A 15,080-nucleotide genomic window follows, 5' to 3' on the forward strand; every position below is an offset into this window, starting at 1 on the left:
TCACACAGAGTTGCAGATGGAAGATTCAAAGCCTGTGCTTTGGGCAGTATATGTTGAGTAACGTTGAAAATAAATGCTACCATATGGTAGCATGTTCTTCTGGAGCCAACACATCCACTGTTTTGCACAGCTGTGCTGTTCCTTCCAGAATTGTTCTGCAGTCTATTTACATTGAGCAAGTGTTGCAGTCATGGATGGATTTATGAGAATAATGATACGACAGACCCATGCAAGTTTCTAGATTATAAAATTTTCTGTACACGGGGAAACTGAGTGTTCTTTGATGAAGCTTTCCGTATTTAGGGAGGTGATACTGTAAGTGAAACAAAATTTTGGAGGTGGCTTGTGTTCCTCAAAATGTGTGTGGAAGATGAGGACCGAGGGATATCTGTTTTTATTGTTGCACAGTAGGGTGCTGCCATGTTGAATTCTGATGCAGACTCAAAATTGCCTGAAATTCTGTATTTGTTTGTACAGCTTGCTGCTTAGGAGGCACGGTCAGCGTCTTTCTGTGGTTTGGCAATGGTGCCTGCAGATTTCATGGGTGGTGGAGTTAGGTCTTCATGGTTTTATTAAAATTGTCTGAAAGTATGTGTACGTCCCTTTGGAAGGAATTGGAATCAAACTAAGTGAGAAAAAAAATAATTCTATTCTTACCTGAATCTTACCTATAAGCTTACATATAAGGTTTTTAAACTGAGTGTAAATTGAGCTCACTTGGAGAAAACACTTGGAAAAAAATGAAACTGTCATTTCATAGTGAAGTTCATGCCTCTTGGCATTTTTCTTTAATTCTCTGGTGCAAGTTTTTAATTTTGTGGCATGACAGAAGAGGAGAATAGTGTACTTGAATTCATATCTGGAGTAAAGTTACTGCTTCTTGGGGGCTACATTATGAAAGTGTTGGAAGGAGCTCCCTCTGCCATGGATTGCTGTCCGATGACCATGCTCTGCTTGATCTCAAGCTTTTTGATACTTCCAGGTCTTGTCTGCAAGCCCATAGCTCTTGGCTGAGTTGTGATTCCCTGGGTAGGCTTCAGCAGTGCTTTGATTCCTCTAATGGTACCTTTACTGCTGCCATTGGCCCAGAAGGTCCCGAACACAGCAGACTGAGTGAGTGTGTGTACAGACACAGCTAGGCATATGATAAAGTTTTATAAGTACACAGCTACATAAATAGCTTTCCTCAAGCTGCTTGTCTTCTTTTTTTTATCCCTGACACCTTTCTTTTCTCCCTACTGTCTTTTCTGACCAGGGGTGCCAGCGCTGCAGAAAAAAGGAGGGGAAATATGTTCACAAAATACCTTGTTGTCTTATGTACATGTAGTAATAATCATGAAGCTTTACATTACTAGATGTAAATTTTACAACTAGCACGGTAGAAGGAACACTTAAAAACCTTAGATGTAGGCTTATAGGTAAGATCTAGGTAAGAATAAATTCTTTTTTTTTTTTCACTTAGTCTGATTCCAACTCCTCTCAAGCTTAGACAATGTCAGTGTATTCAAGTACACACCTTTGTAATTACATAAATTTGATAACAAGCCATATAACCGCTGGTTACAATTCTAAATTTTGGCATAAATTCATTTATTATGTCTGGGTATGCCTCTGTGCTTAAATCAGGCTATAATTCATAATGCGTCATCTTTGTTACGGTTTGCATAAAGAAAGGTACTATAGTAGAGCAGTATTTCAATGAACACTTAAAGGAGAGAACTGAGTAGGTGCTAATGCATTTATTTTTTTAGAATGAAAAATATTTTCCTTTTAAAATAGCATTTAATATTTCTTTGCATTTATCTTTTTGTCACAAAATGGCTCAATTTCTAGGTACATATGCAGTAGATGGAGTTATATGGGTTTAGTACTTCAGTACCTTACTTTTTTCACCCCATCTCAAAACTTATTAATAATCAGAAAAAGTGAATGTTCTCTAACTTTATGATATTGTTATATAAGCCATGAAGTTCAGTTTTAGTAATGAAATTAAATGTAATACACGAAGAGCAGGGACATTTTCATGTACAAAGCTGACTTAGTCTAGAGTGAAAGTCTGGAACTTTACTGTTGGCAGTTTCATTTTCCAGCAATGCTAGAAGTAATGTTTTAATGTCTGAATCCAGTTTGTTTAAAAAATACACTTGTAAAGATATTAAATTTTTCACTTGATATACATGGCATATCTTGCATGTTTTGGTTTGCAGTGAAGGAATTCTAGTTTAAATAAATTGTAGTAAGTTGCCTTTCAGAAAATAGGCAAGGAAAAAATGATTTTTTTTCTTTCAGATTAAGTTTTAATATACAAAGCTTCATCTTCCAAATCTTTCCTGAAATGACCACATCGAAGAGCCTTTTTTTTTTTTTTGAAACCTGCTTTTGATTAATTGATTGATTTTTATTTACCTACTTAATCTGAACCATGCCTCCTCCTTATCCTGTAAAGTCGCTTACTGTTGCTAAATATACCAGTGTATTTTAAAGAAGCAAAGCTGTGCGTGAGTATGACCCATTCAGAGCTGGGTTGTGGGACAGGGAGGGATCCACTGGTAACCCGAGAACAAGAGCAGATGCTAAATTAGCAGCTGGATCGTTAGTAACAAGTCCACAAATGTCTGCTGGGAAATGATCTTCTTTGGACGTATGTATGTAGCGTGGGTGTGTGGGTTATTCAGAATTTCTAGCATCTAGTTGCTCTTTACTCATGACTCAAAGGACAGCCATGAAGCCGTGGAGATTCTGATTTGTGGCATGACTGGCAACTTGTTTTCATTGGAAGTAGAGAGTGCATTTATACATTGTTATTATTGTGCAGCATTTTTTATTAAGCTATGAAATTGGAAAATGCTAGTGCAAGGAGATTGCTGTATTTTAGTCGCAGAGCTAAGTAGGAGACACTAGAAGACCTCTGGAAAAGCAAATAACATTATAAGGACATCGTTAATAATCCCAGGGTTATGTTCGGATTTCACCTTTAACATAAAAAGGTATTGACCGTTGACTGCAGTCAGAAATAGATGAGCTCATGACTGGATGAGACCCTAAATCATGACTGAATAATGATGACTAGTGAGTGATGTGCATTAATTGGTAGCCAAGCCACAGAATCTGGATAAATAAAAGATCAGCAAGAAAAAAAAAACACAACAAAAAAGCTGTCAGAAAAGGGCTATTTATTTCGGAGACAAAACTTAATTTGTTGAAGTCTCTTACTAATAAATGCTTTGAAATCTAGTCAGATATTTAATGTAGTTTGCCTGCAGTCTGCTCTTTCGGGTCCCCAAGCCCTGGCACACATTTCCGACTGCAATACTCCATAGCAATGGACTCAGTTATGGCAAGGACTATGTCTGGCTTTGCTTTATGTTTAAAACACATATATTTCTTCATTCCTTAAACCAGTGGTTATGTAAACGTGTGCATCTACAAGTTACTGTTTTCTCACATTGAAGAACATGTTTGGGTTTGTTGTTTTTTTTTTAGCTTATCAATTTGGTGAGAATTAGTTGCTCTTCTTGTATAAACAAGTACAAAATGATCCAGATAGAAAAAAGGTACATGCATACCATGGCTCTTGTGTTCACCGAAAGGTTCAACAATGTCTTTGTTGATCAGGGAAAAAGCTTTTTTTGTGCATGGAAAAAAAGCCTTGCAGCTGACTAGTGTGATTCTACCAGCAACAGCCTTGTTGTTGGCAGGATTATACTCAACAGAGTGAGTTTGTGATATTCCGGGACACTGGCTGTGATTTAAAATCTCCCAAAATGAGACCAAAAATACCCCAAATGAACGCCCTCCAAGCTCATGTCTGGACAGCCATGCAGCAGTGATTTAACACACGAAGTTGCTGTATTTTGCTCAGCTATCCTCCTCTGGTATTTCCACTCCAGTGCCAGGAGCTGACTGAAGGTCAGGAGACAGTTAAGGCTTTGGGGCTGGCAGTCAGGTTTTTGGTTAAGATACCGGGGAAGACTCTGGAGGTCATAAAGATGATTCTGACAGGAGCCCCCTTCTAGATGTGAATCTCTCAGCTATTTCAATGAGATATGCACAAGCTGGATATCCTGTTTGAAACTTTCCTATTCTGGAGAGGATGAAGAAGAAAGTTTAAAACAGGCCTTTTAATTTGAGAATCCTTTTCGCTAAACACCCGACAATTAGACTAGATCTTCCCGCTTCTCTGTGGAGAATTAGGTGTCTGTGTGAAAGAGAGGGAATGAGTCGAAGGCAGTGGGTTTCTGTGGGAGTACAGAAGCCCAAGGAAAAAAAAAAAAGCTTAACTGGTTTTGGATTGTGTAGTGATTATTTATATTAGCCCAAATATGCAAAAATGTTGAATTCATATAACTTGGCAGAACAAGGCAGAGATATTTTGCATGTAGATGGGAATACACATATAACATTATCAAGTTTTGATTAACATGTTGATCTGTATGGTAACATAGTGCTTGTCTGCTAAGACCATATAGTGTTACTCGGTTCCAAGTGCATGTGCGGGGGTGGTTTTATTTTGGGAAGGGGAAAAAACATTACTCTCTGGTAGCTTTTTTATACAGGGAGATTAAGAAGTATGATTCTTTAGTTGCCTTTCGATGAGGAATTGTTTTTCCATCTTTGTACACAGCATTAGTGGAAAAACAGAGTGACTTGGTATAAATCCTCCAGACAGTACACCCCATTCTATTGGGGATTCAGAATGTTGTGCTGCATAGCTGATGTGCTGGATGAGACCGCTGTCTGTTGTGAAGCAGGTGGGATGGAGGAGGGAGGGAGCCAGACAGCTCTTTGTGATCACACCACCAGCAGCTACAAGTTTGGTGTTTGAGGTTTGGTTGTTTGGGTTTCTTTTTTTCAATGTAACCTAATATGAGCGTCACCTCCTTACAGCAGTTTACCGTGAGCCTTTGCCGCTAGCAAAGAAGATTCTTCAGGGTGACATTAACGCTTGGAGAGCCGTCAGGCTTTTTCTGTGTATGGTTGTACAGGTTAGACAGTTCACTCTGTAGACTTTAAACTTGCAGGGTTTTTCTAAAAGACAGTTTCGTGCAGGTTTCTTATCTGTGCACTCCCATGCTTTAAGCCTAAACAAAAGTTAGCCTTTGCATTACTGTCTGTAAAATTACATAGTTATTCAAATACTCATTGCTGCATTGATTTGAATCTGCTGTCTTGTACCTGCATGTTAGTTTTCAAGCTTTGGGTAGTGTCTGTTTTTTTCATTTCCATCATTTAATGTCAGATCTATATACAGAATGCGCTGCATGTGAGACTGTGTTACAGAATTTCATTTGATTCTGCTTGCTTTTCTGAAGGCAAGATATCTCCGATGTACCTTTACAGTTCTCTAGCAATTACGTTTTCTTCATAAACAAGACTTAGATATTGAGGACCCACTTGGTCAAATTCTCCTCAACTTGTTGGTACCAGTATGCGTCATTGTCGAATGCCTCCTGATTTCATGAATGATGTGTGATAACAACATCATTGAATGATCTGTAAAGCTCCTGGTCCCCTCCATGTAATTTTGTGGCAGAGTGCTGTCCGTTGCATCTATAGGGAAGAAACCAACCTTAAGTTTTGCTCTTTCTTCATTTCTTTAATAGTAAATCAGGAGTATTTCACTCTAAACTGGTGATTTGAGACACAGTGATCACTGTCTTTTTTAAGTGACATGAACCTTTAATGTGGCATTTTAATATAAACTATATAGTCCTTAAAAAACACTATTAATGCAGAGAAAATGTTTATGATTTCCCATAATGAAACATCAGGAGGGATTGTAGGAGCTGGCTTGGAAGGTCTGGCTCTTCAGTCTGAGGCCTTGGTCTTCAAGACCCTGAGCTTGTTTTGGGTACACGAGCCAGCGAGGTCAGTTAAGGGGTCTGCAGAATAGACCTTTTAAGATCGCGTAGGCATGAGCTTAAACAGCACTTGTGATTGAATTGTCAACCCAGGTGTATGCATCCTTATTCTATCAAATTTTATATCCCTTGAAATTGTGGTTAAAACAGGCAACTCCTTGGAAGTGACTTATTGAAGTCAAGTCTCTGTGCAGTTTTATGTAAAGACCTGGGGGCTGCTGCATCTTTTGGGAGAGAAACGGCACAGAAATCATAGGGAATGCGTGATTTGATGCCTCCTTTATCATTATTCTAGTTCCTGAGCTGCTGCAGAAGCTAAAATACCTCAGGTATGAGTTAGAGGAGCCCCCTGAAAACTTTATTTGTGCATCCAAATGTTGTATAGACCAATCATTTTTTTTTTTCAGCAAACCCTTTGTTTTGGGTTTTCAGTGGGAAATATTTTTCCCTTAGTGTACAACTTAATATCTAATTTGCAAAGAATTTTACCAAAATAATTGCAATGCAAGGGCTACACTCAGAAGTGGAGTAAATTTATGTCCCTAGGACAGGTAAGTTCTGCAGACACAGACGCAATAGCAGGTATCTTAACTGTGTGAACACAGGTCCGGCACAGAGAATCCGTCCCTGCACCTGCCTTGTGTGGTTGTGGGTGGAGGGTGAAAGGTAACAGTTTTATTACATGGTTCTGGGACTGCAATGCTAAATTAAATTACAATGATAATGAGCAAATTTCACTCCAGTCTGTGGCTGCCATCAGAAAGGAGGAACAGTTGCTCACACGGCCTGTCTTTTGGTTTATGTTTTTCTTTCTGTATAGTATTGTCCTAGTCTCTGACCATGAAGTACGCATCTCTAACAGATGAGCAAAGGTGGTGAATTTTGCTGTTGGAAGTCACAGTGAATTCTTCCAACAGATCCAGCTGATCAGAATTACAGGTTAAGCATTCAGACAAAATCCTCACTTTTTTTAACTCGTGTGAGCAAAGGTGTTGCAGACTGAAGCAAAAAACCCAGAGGTTTTATGCCATATCTAAGCTGTTAAGAGTTCTCTTTGGGTTTCCACAGCATAGGACAAACAGCAAGGAAGCCTGATGATCCTTGGTGTATTAAGGTGTTAAGAAATGCACTTTAAAAAGTGTTATAAGCCTCTGATCAATACAGGAGCCTCTGCAGATGTTCCATCCTTAAAGGTATTTCAGTGGTGTGCCTGTTTCACTGTGTGTTTAAACACAGATCCAGTATGATGTAGCATTTCTTTTCCTTCTCTGCTCCCCCCAAACCCATTTCATACCCTTTCAATTCTGCCTTGTCTATTGTGTATCATCTGCTGACTACACGTACCTCTCGAGCTTCCCTCCTGCCGTTTTGCTGAGCTGAGTTTCTGGCACATCACATCCTGCCAAGTTGCTGCTTTGACTCTGTTGCTTTATAGGAAAGTCTATTGATGCTGACTCCAAAGCACTCGGCCAGGTTACGTGCCCATGTATGCCCAGCGGGCAGGTGTAAAAAGAGCCTGCTTCTGTCTGCAGGGTTATTCTTGGCCAGTGTTTCTAAGATAACACAGGTGTTGCCACATATAAACCCACATCAGAGGGGAGGGTGTGTGCAGGCTTCAGAAGGAACAGGACATAAACAAAGCAGATTCTGTGCGTTTCTGTGGCACTGTGACCACATGAAACCTGCCCAGAAGAGAAGCCAGCTTGTAGAGAGATTGCTTCATGCTGTGTAAACTGAGGTTTGGCTTTGGGAGAGGATTCCTTTTTTATTTTTTTTTCTTTCTTTTTCCTTCTTTTTGGGGGAGGTCATTTCCCTTTCATATCCTTGTTGACTGCAGACAGAGAGGCTGTTGTGATTTAGCTACCAAAGACTCATTGATGATTAGCTGTGAATATAAATCCAAGATCAGGAAAAACAAAGCGAGGTTCTGGTCCCACTGCGGAAGTGGTTTCTCTTTCATTGCTCTGGGAGAATGAATGAAGGAGGCACTTCAGCAGTTTGTATGAAGCTGCTGTTCGGAGTGATTTCAGGCAAAACGCTCCCAGGTAGATCACATGGCATACTGCATCTACCTAATAGTGAAAATACTATTATAGAGAAAGTGGCATAAATACACAACCTTGTATGGGTCATTTTAAAAAAGAAAGGGGGTATAGCTGTCTGGATTTTATATTTGAAGAAAAATATAGAGCAATATTTTTTTCTTGTGAGGAAAAGCTGAGATACCTGAGTCTGTTTAGCCTGGAGAAGAGAAGACTGAGAGGGGATCTTACCAGTGCTTACAAATATCTAAAAGATAAGTGTCAAAAAGGATCAGCCAGACTCTTTTCAGTGATGCCCAGCAGCAGTATGAGGGGCAACAGGCACAAACAGAGGAGTTTCCATCTGCACACGAGAAGCTTGACATCAGCTGGCAATGTGTGCTTGCAGCCCAAAAGGCCACCCTTATCCTGGGCTGCATCAAAAGAAGTGTGGCCAGCAGGTCGAGGGAAGTTATTCTGCCCGTCTACTCCTCTCTTGTGAGACCTCATCTGGACTATTGTGCCCAGTTCTCGAATCCTCAACGTAAGAAGGATATGGAGCTGTTGGAATGGGTCCAGAGGAGGACTGCAAAGATGATGTGAGGGCTGGAGTGCCTTCCCTACGAGGACAGGCTGAGAGAGTTGGGCTTGTTCAGCTTGGAGAAGACTCCGGGGAGATTGTATAGCGACCTTCGAGTACCTGACAGGGGCTACAAGAAAGCTGGAGAGGGACTATTCATAAAGGCTTGTGGTGATGGGATGAGGGGGAACGGGTATAAACTGGTGAGGGCAGGTTTAGGCTTGATATAAGGAAGAATTTCTTCACCATGAGAATGGTGAGGTACTGGAACAGGTTGCCTAGGGAAGCTGTGGATGCCCCATCCCTGGAGGTATTCTAGGCCAGGTTGGATGGGGCCTTGGGCAGCCTGATTTAGTGGGATGTCCTTGTCCAGGGAATGGGGGCTGGAATTAGATGATCTTTAAGGTCCCTTCCAACTCTGACTATTCTGTGATTCTATAAGGAAAAGCCACTTCACTGTGAGGGTGATGGAGCACTGGAACAGGCTGCCCAGAGAGGTTGTGGAATCTCCTTCTGTGGAGATACTCAAAACCCACCTGTTTGTGCAACACAAAGTAGGTGAACCTAGTTCATCAGCGGGAGTGGATTAGATGACTTCCAGAGGTCCCTTCCAACCCCAACCATTCTCTAATTCTGTAACGAGAGAAGGAAATCTGTCCTCCTGGTTTTTCACCCACAATTCAGTTGTGATCTTCAGATTCATACCACTTGTTTTATGAGTTCCCTAGCAGGCAGGTAGCTGTGGATGTTATCTTGCAGGTTTGTGCTGAAATACAGCAGTGAGGGCAGAAAGGGGAGGTGTTCAAAAGCAGACTGCTGGTTATAATAACTCATCCACTTTGTACATCGTAGATCCTCGAAGTCCATGTGATTTCACTTTGGATGGAAAGGGTAGTTGAAAGCAAAGCCTTTATAAAAGGTGTCATTTGCCAGTCCTGTTTTGACCAGAGGTGAAAGCACGTGGATGGTTAGCACAGGAGACCATCTGCTACTATGAAACAGAGCAGAGAAATTTTATCTGGTCTCTTGGTGACACTACTATGAAAAGTGATGGATTTTATTTTTTGATGTTGAATCTTCTTATGAGAAAACATAATTACTGCTTCATTAGCTTTTTTAGGCATTTTTTTTCAGTTTGAGAAAACAAAATACATATTTTGTGTGACAGCTGTTCAGTAATGTATGATACTGAGTTGTCTGTACTTAATGCATATTTTTGTCATAAAATACAATAGTAGTACAGATTATCTTGGAGATATGAGAGCTGGGGACTATAAACTTTATATAGAGACACAAAGTTCATGATCATTTCTCAAGGGGTAGTATCCTGTGTTTAGTCTGAGACCAGACTGCTAATAGGAGGGAATAGCGGAGCTTACTTTTAGGGACTAAATCACACTTCTAGGACTGAGATTGCTCTGCCTTGTAGCGTAATATCAGTGGCTTTCTAGAGTAAATTTCTAATGATATAAAATATGTTAAAAACATACTTCATCGGGATTCCTTTTCAGCTTTCAGTAATAGCTCATCTGCTACCTCATTGTGATCTAAGAATCTTTCTTTAAGTGTGTGTTGTTCTTGAGGACTTGCATGTTCTTCACCTGCGATGTGCTTTCCTGGTGAACTTGCAGTCTAATAGCTAAAAGAAGTCTGGCTGTTACTGTTAAAAGCAGTTGCTGCCTTTTTTGAACTAACACTGCAACATGCCACCAGGGTTCTTCAAGTTTTCAAGCTGCACATCTGACGCAGACTAAACTCATTTTGAATTTGAGTGTATCAGAACCTGATCTGTGCTGTGGCTGTAGCTGGTGAGAATATTATTTCTAATCTTGGACAAATGTCAGATCTGTTTCCTTCTATTAGTCTATCTTTCTGCTCCTCTGCTAGTATAATTTTTATAGTTTTGTTACATGCAAGATCTGGAGTGGGAAAGAGCAGTGTGTTTTAAGGTGTGAACAGCAGTTTCTTAAAGCCAGCTCAGGCAATGCAGGTAGTGCAGAAGATAGTAATGGACATGTTTTTCTTCCACTACTTTGAAGCTCACATTCAAATTTGAGTATTCTGTGAGGTTTTCTGTGATGGCAGCTGGCATCGGATGAATTATGGTGCTGGTTGACTGCAGTTCAGCCACTGACACTGCTAGGATGTCCCGCTAGCTAGTACAGAAAATGAGTTCATGATATCTAGTCAAGAATTGAACTGGAGATGAATAAGTTGACTGGAGAAAAAATGAACAAACACTGCTTTAGGATCTGGATATAGCTGTAGGTTAAGTATGACTGATGCAATACTAAGCATTTTTCTGTTGGTGAGCACTTTTTACTAAAACACTAATAAAAAGTCAAGAATCTGAATATGCTTCAGGAATCTCTTTTTAATTCCTCAATTTTTTATTCTCAGCAACATAAAATGGGTGGTTCCCCATGATGCACAATCCTATTATGCTGTCTGTAAAAAACTGCATCCGCTTTTCTTTCTTGCTCCAAAATGGGGTACTGTAGAATAGTTATTGTATGTGCAACACGAGCAGAAACAGTAATTTTTTTTTTTTTTTTTTTTTTTTTTGCACTCAATGGCTTACTTGTGATACTGAAGATTAGCTTTCAGAAAAAAGAACAGATACACTGGGTATCTGGTGGTGCTGTTCTCCGTAGACTCTTTCCAGCTGGAAAGTGTGGCGCTGTAACTGCCCCTGGGCTAAGTCTGTATAGTGTCACTTCCATTCTTACAAAACGATTACAAAACATAGAAGTGAGTTGTTTTAAACTGAAGGCCAAGTTGCAGAATGACAGATTTCTTAGTGTTATCTAATGATAATAGTCGTAGGTTAGGTTCAGAAGACACCAACTTTTAATTCCCCTGTGTTAGTAAATCAGCAAACTTCAATAGTTCATGCATCTAATTCTTTCAGCAACCCTGCTGTTGGATTTTGGAAGGAAGGTGCACCTTGCTCCCTGCTCTTTCTCAATTTCCGTCTTAGAAAAAAGGATAGCTTGCCTACCTGTTATTAATAGCTGCAAATCATGGTGAAAATGTAAAATCTTACTCTTTATTAGGACACTGGTAGTTAATAGATGTAAGGTGGTGGTGATGTAAGGAGTGGTTCAGTAGTAATATATGGTGTAAAATACTGCATGTTTTCAGAAAAAAACGGACACATTTTTTCTTCCTTGTTTCCCAACTGGATTTCAGTTTTTTTCATCCTTTTATCAATTTTTCAGCCTTGTAGTAACCCACCATTCTTTTAAAGTATGCCTTCTTTGCAGTAGAGAGTTTTGATCTGACAGGCTATGTCTGTTTCTTCCTTCTCTTTCTGTTTGTGTCTTTTTTTAATTTTTATTGTATTTCTTCCTGCAAGTTATTTTTTCCTCCTTTACCAGTTTGTACTAATACAGCTTTCATATTCTTCCTTTTTCTCATGATGCCTTCCATCCCAAAGATGCGATTCATGTGCCATCATTCTGTCCTGGGCTACTAGATTTTAGAATGCAAACGTTGTTACTTTGTCTTGGATTTTCTGTACAATCAAGAAGTGATCCATAGAAAATAAACCACTGGTTTCCTATTCCGTAAGTAATCATAAAATGCTATAAATATGCTTCACGCATATTCACTTACATTTTTAATCGTATACATTTTTAGTTCCTTTGCTTTAATGACAACTGGAAACAGTTTTATATTGCCATGCCTTCTGCGTAGTTTCCTTTAATAATTTTTGTGTATTTTTTTAATATGAGAAAGATGAAAGCTGTCAGTTTGAATATGAAAAAAATATGAATATGAAAGGTCTCAGTTTCACCATTAGTTGGACACACTGACATTTGGCTCAGAAAGTTTCACAATAGGATATGTGTGCGTTATAGATCCCTGGAGCATATTATTTCATTGGTTCAGTTAGGATTCTTCTATTTATGTAATGGACTGTGGTAATTCACGTACCAAGGGAATTAACTATTTATCCATTTTATTTCTGTGGGGGTTATTACAGAATCAGCCAGGCTGTTGTTCCTTCCCACCCAACCAAAATAGTTAGAGGAGATGCGCGTTGCCCTTTTGTGATTCCAGTAAGCCCGTTCCCTAGCGATGGTGTCATTAGCACGGTTTTGCCAAAGGAAAGGGGATTTCTCTTGGCTCTTGTGAACAATAAGAACCGCAGTAGCTAAAAACAGCGCTTGAAAGACCTGGCGGGGAAGCGCGCCCCCTGGTGGCGCCTCCGCCCAGCTGCTCCGAAATCGAAGCAGTTCTATAATTGTGAGTCATTTGAATAGATACTCACACCTTGATGAGGTTTTACACCGATAACTGCCAAATGGGAGGAAAACTTTCTTGTATTCCAAAAGCTGTGTTAGATCCACTGTGGCAATTTTTCTGACTAGGAAGCAGAAGGACGTCTGCAGTTCAGGCACATTGCTAACAAAGCCGGGTGCCTCTGCTGTGTCATAAACTGCTTTTTTCTTTTGTTTTGGTTTTTTTTTAAGTATTATGTTTTTCTGAGGCTATATGTCTGTCTCTTCCTCCTCTTTCTGTTAGTGTCTTTCTTTATTTTTTATTGTCTTTTTTTCCTGCAAGTTATTTTTTTCCTCCTTTACCAGTTTGCACTAATATAGCTTTCATGTTCTTTCTTTTTTTTCCTGATGTCTTCCATCCCAAAGATGCAATTCCTGTGCTACTGCATGCAGTAGGAATATCAGATTTTGGCTTTTTGTTTTAAAGACCATAGAATCATAAAATCACAGAATGGATGCTGACCTTGCCCTTGACTTAACCCCTGTAAGAAGCTACTATTATAGTGCTTGCATTTCTTAGTTTACTGGCACATATTCAATAACAACGCAATTGAAAAACTTGAAGTATAATCACAGGGATCGGATTTTGTAGTTTTGACAGTATACGCAGAGCTGCCATGCTAATGTGTTGCTGCATCCCTGTGCTGTGTTTCTGAAAGAAGCAGCTGCAGTTGCCTTCCTTCAGTGTTTGGCATTGAATTAACATTCCCTGATTTAGTTCCAAGAAACTACTGTTCATGCACTTATTTCTTTATCTATTTGATTTTACTGGATGTTTGGGTGGTTTATGTTATCTCTATGTTTATGAAAGGTTTTGAAGTTAATTTTAATTAAAGAAGGAGTCTAGCTTGTTTGAATGGTAGACTTTCAAAGTTTGATGTAAGTTTAAAGGTATTCGTAACTGATCGCTTACGAGTAACATATTTCTGTATTACTTGTATGCTAGATTTTGGGGGGGGGGGAGTGGAGTGAGGGCAAAAGTGAAATGTAACTTCATTTTTCTTTAACTAGGTGGAGATTCTATGTTGATGGTGCCTCTGTAAGTGTGCCAGTAGCCAAAGCTGCCGGACACACATAGGACTGAAGTCCTCTTGCCAAAATCCTGAGGCAGTGTGTGGTCTTGGAGTGGTGGCCTTAGAATGAGTTATTCTTCCATCTTGGCGCCACAGGTGAAGCTTTTTGTTGGCCTTCATAGTTTTTTTTGTGGCATTTCAAAAGGCACATACTACATTTGAGTTGGATTGAAGGTGAACTGGGTGCAGGACAGTAAGGTCCAATCCATTTCTCTGCTGCAGGCAGATCCCTCCACCTCTTCCAGCTCATCCATTTTCTTCTCTGGCAACGCACTGGCAGAGTGTTCAGACACTGGAAGTGGAGAGCTAACTGAGATCAAGAAAGAAACATGGTTTCCTGATGATGTGCTTAGTGGCCTACCAACAGGCCAACCTGCAGCACCTAGACTGCCTGAGACCCACAAGTGGTTAAGTGTCAGGCTGTGTGCATGAAATTTCATGCAATACAATTCAGTCTCTGGCTGTAGAAGAACACAGACCAACAGCAGCAACTGAAGCCAACATCAGCAGATCCTACTAAATCCCAGGCTCATGCTGAACCCAAGAAGGCTACGCAGTAAAAACAATGCAAAATTCTTAGGGACCAGTTCATCTCTCCATCTAAGCCACACAGGTCACCTGTCTTTTCATTAGTATCATGAGTACAGGAAGTTTTTCCGTTTTTGTCTTTGTTTCAGATTTCTCCTCTGTTTTCAGAGAGGAAATCTATCTATTGCTAGCAGTTATGCAGACTGAGTGCGTGAAAAGGGTGTGTGGAACTACTTTCTAAGCTCAACCCACATATTTTCAATTGTTCAGGCCCTTCCAAGTTTAAAAATAAGTGGTTAGACTTGTTATGTGGCACTGCTCATATATGTTTAATTTAGTTGTCATCTGCAAGACTATAAACATGCCAGGTATTCAGTGAAAGATTAAACTTTAATTCATTATTTACTTTGAGAGAATAAGCAGTGGTGAAATTAAAATCTCATTCCCTCTTCCTACCTCGTCTCTCTAGACTTAATCCTGTGGTCAAGGACATCTGTGATGAAGTGTAGCTTGCTTTTAACAGCAATATGGTCAGGATACTTGGAATAAGGTTGATGCATTAATAAGTCTTTGGATGTTGACAAGGAAGTGGGACTGCTTGCATATAGTATTTTGTCTAATGTCTGTATGCGTACGTGTGTGTTCGTGTATGTGTTTGATTCACTTAGTGTGGACTTCCTGTGTTGCTGCTTATGTCACACTTATATTAGAAGGCATCTGCTTCCAGATAT

General features: G+C 39.8%; 1 protein-coding gene across 11 annotated transcripts in view; it reads left to right on the plus strand.

Moving 5' to 3' along the window:
* Window positions 1-15,080, plus strand: part of COBL (cordon-bleu WH2 repeat protein) — a 212,933-nt gene that overhangs the window by 61,005 nt on the left and 136,848 nt on the right. Inside the window, exon 2 of one of the 11 annotated variants that reach the window (XM_054058711.1) lies at window positions 11,902-12,031. The exons of the other annotated variants lie outside the window; for them this stretch is intronic. The gene's annotated coding sequence lies outside the window, so the exon portion shown is untranslated. The remainder of the gene's footprint in view (window positions 1-11,901; window positions 12,032-15,080) is intronic. 11 annotated transcript variants of the gene reach the window in all.

This window comes from Cuculus canorus, chromosome 2 (assembly GCF_017976375.1).
Source record: "Cuculus canorus isolate bCucCan1 chromosome 2, bCucCan1.pri, whole genome shotgun sequence".
Lineage (NCBI taxonomy): Eukaryota > Metazoa > Chordata > Aves > Cuculiformes > Cuculidae > Cuculus > Cuculus canorus.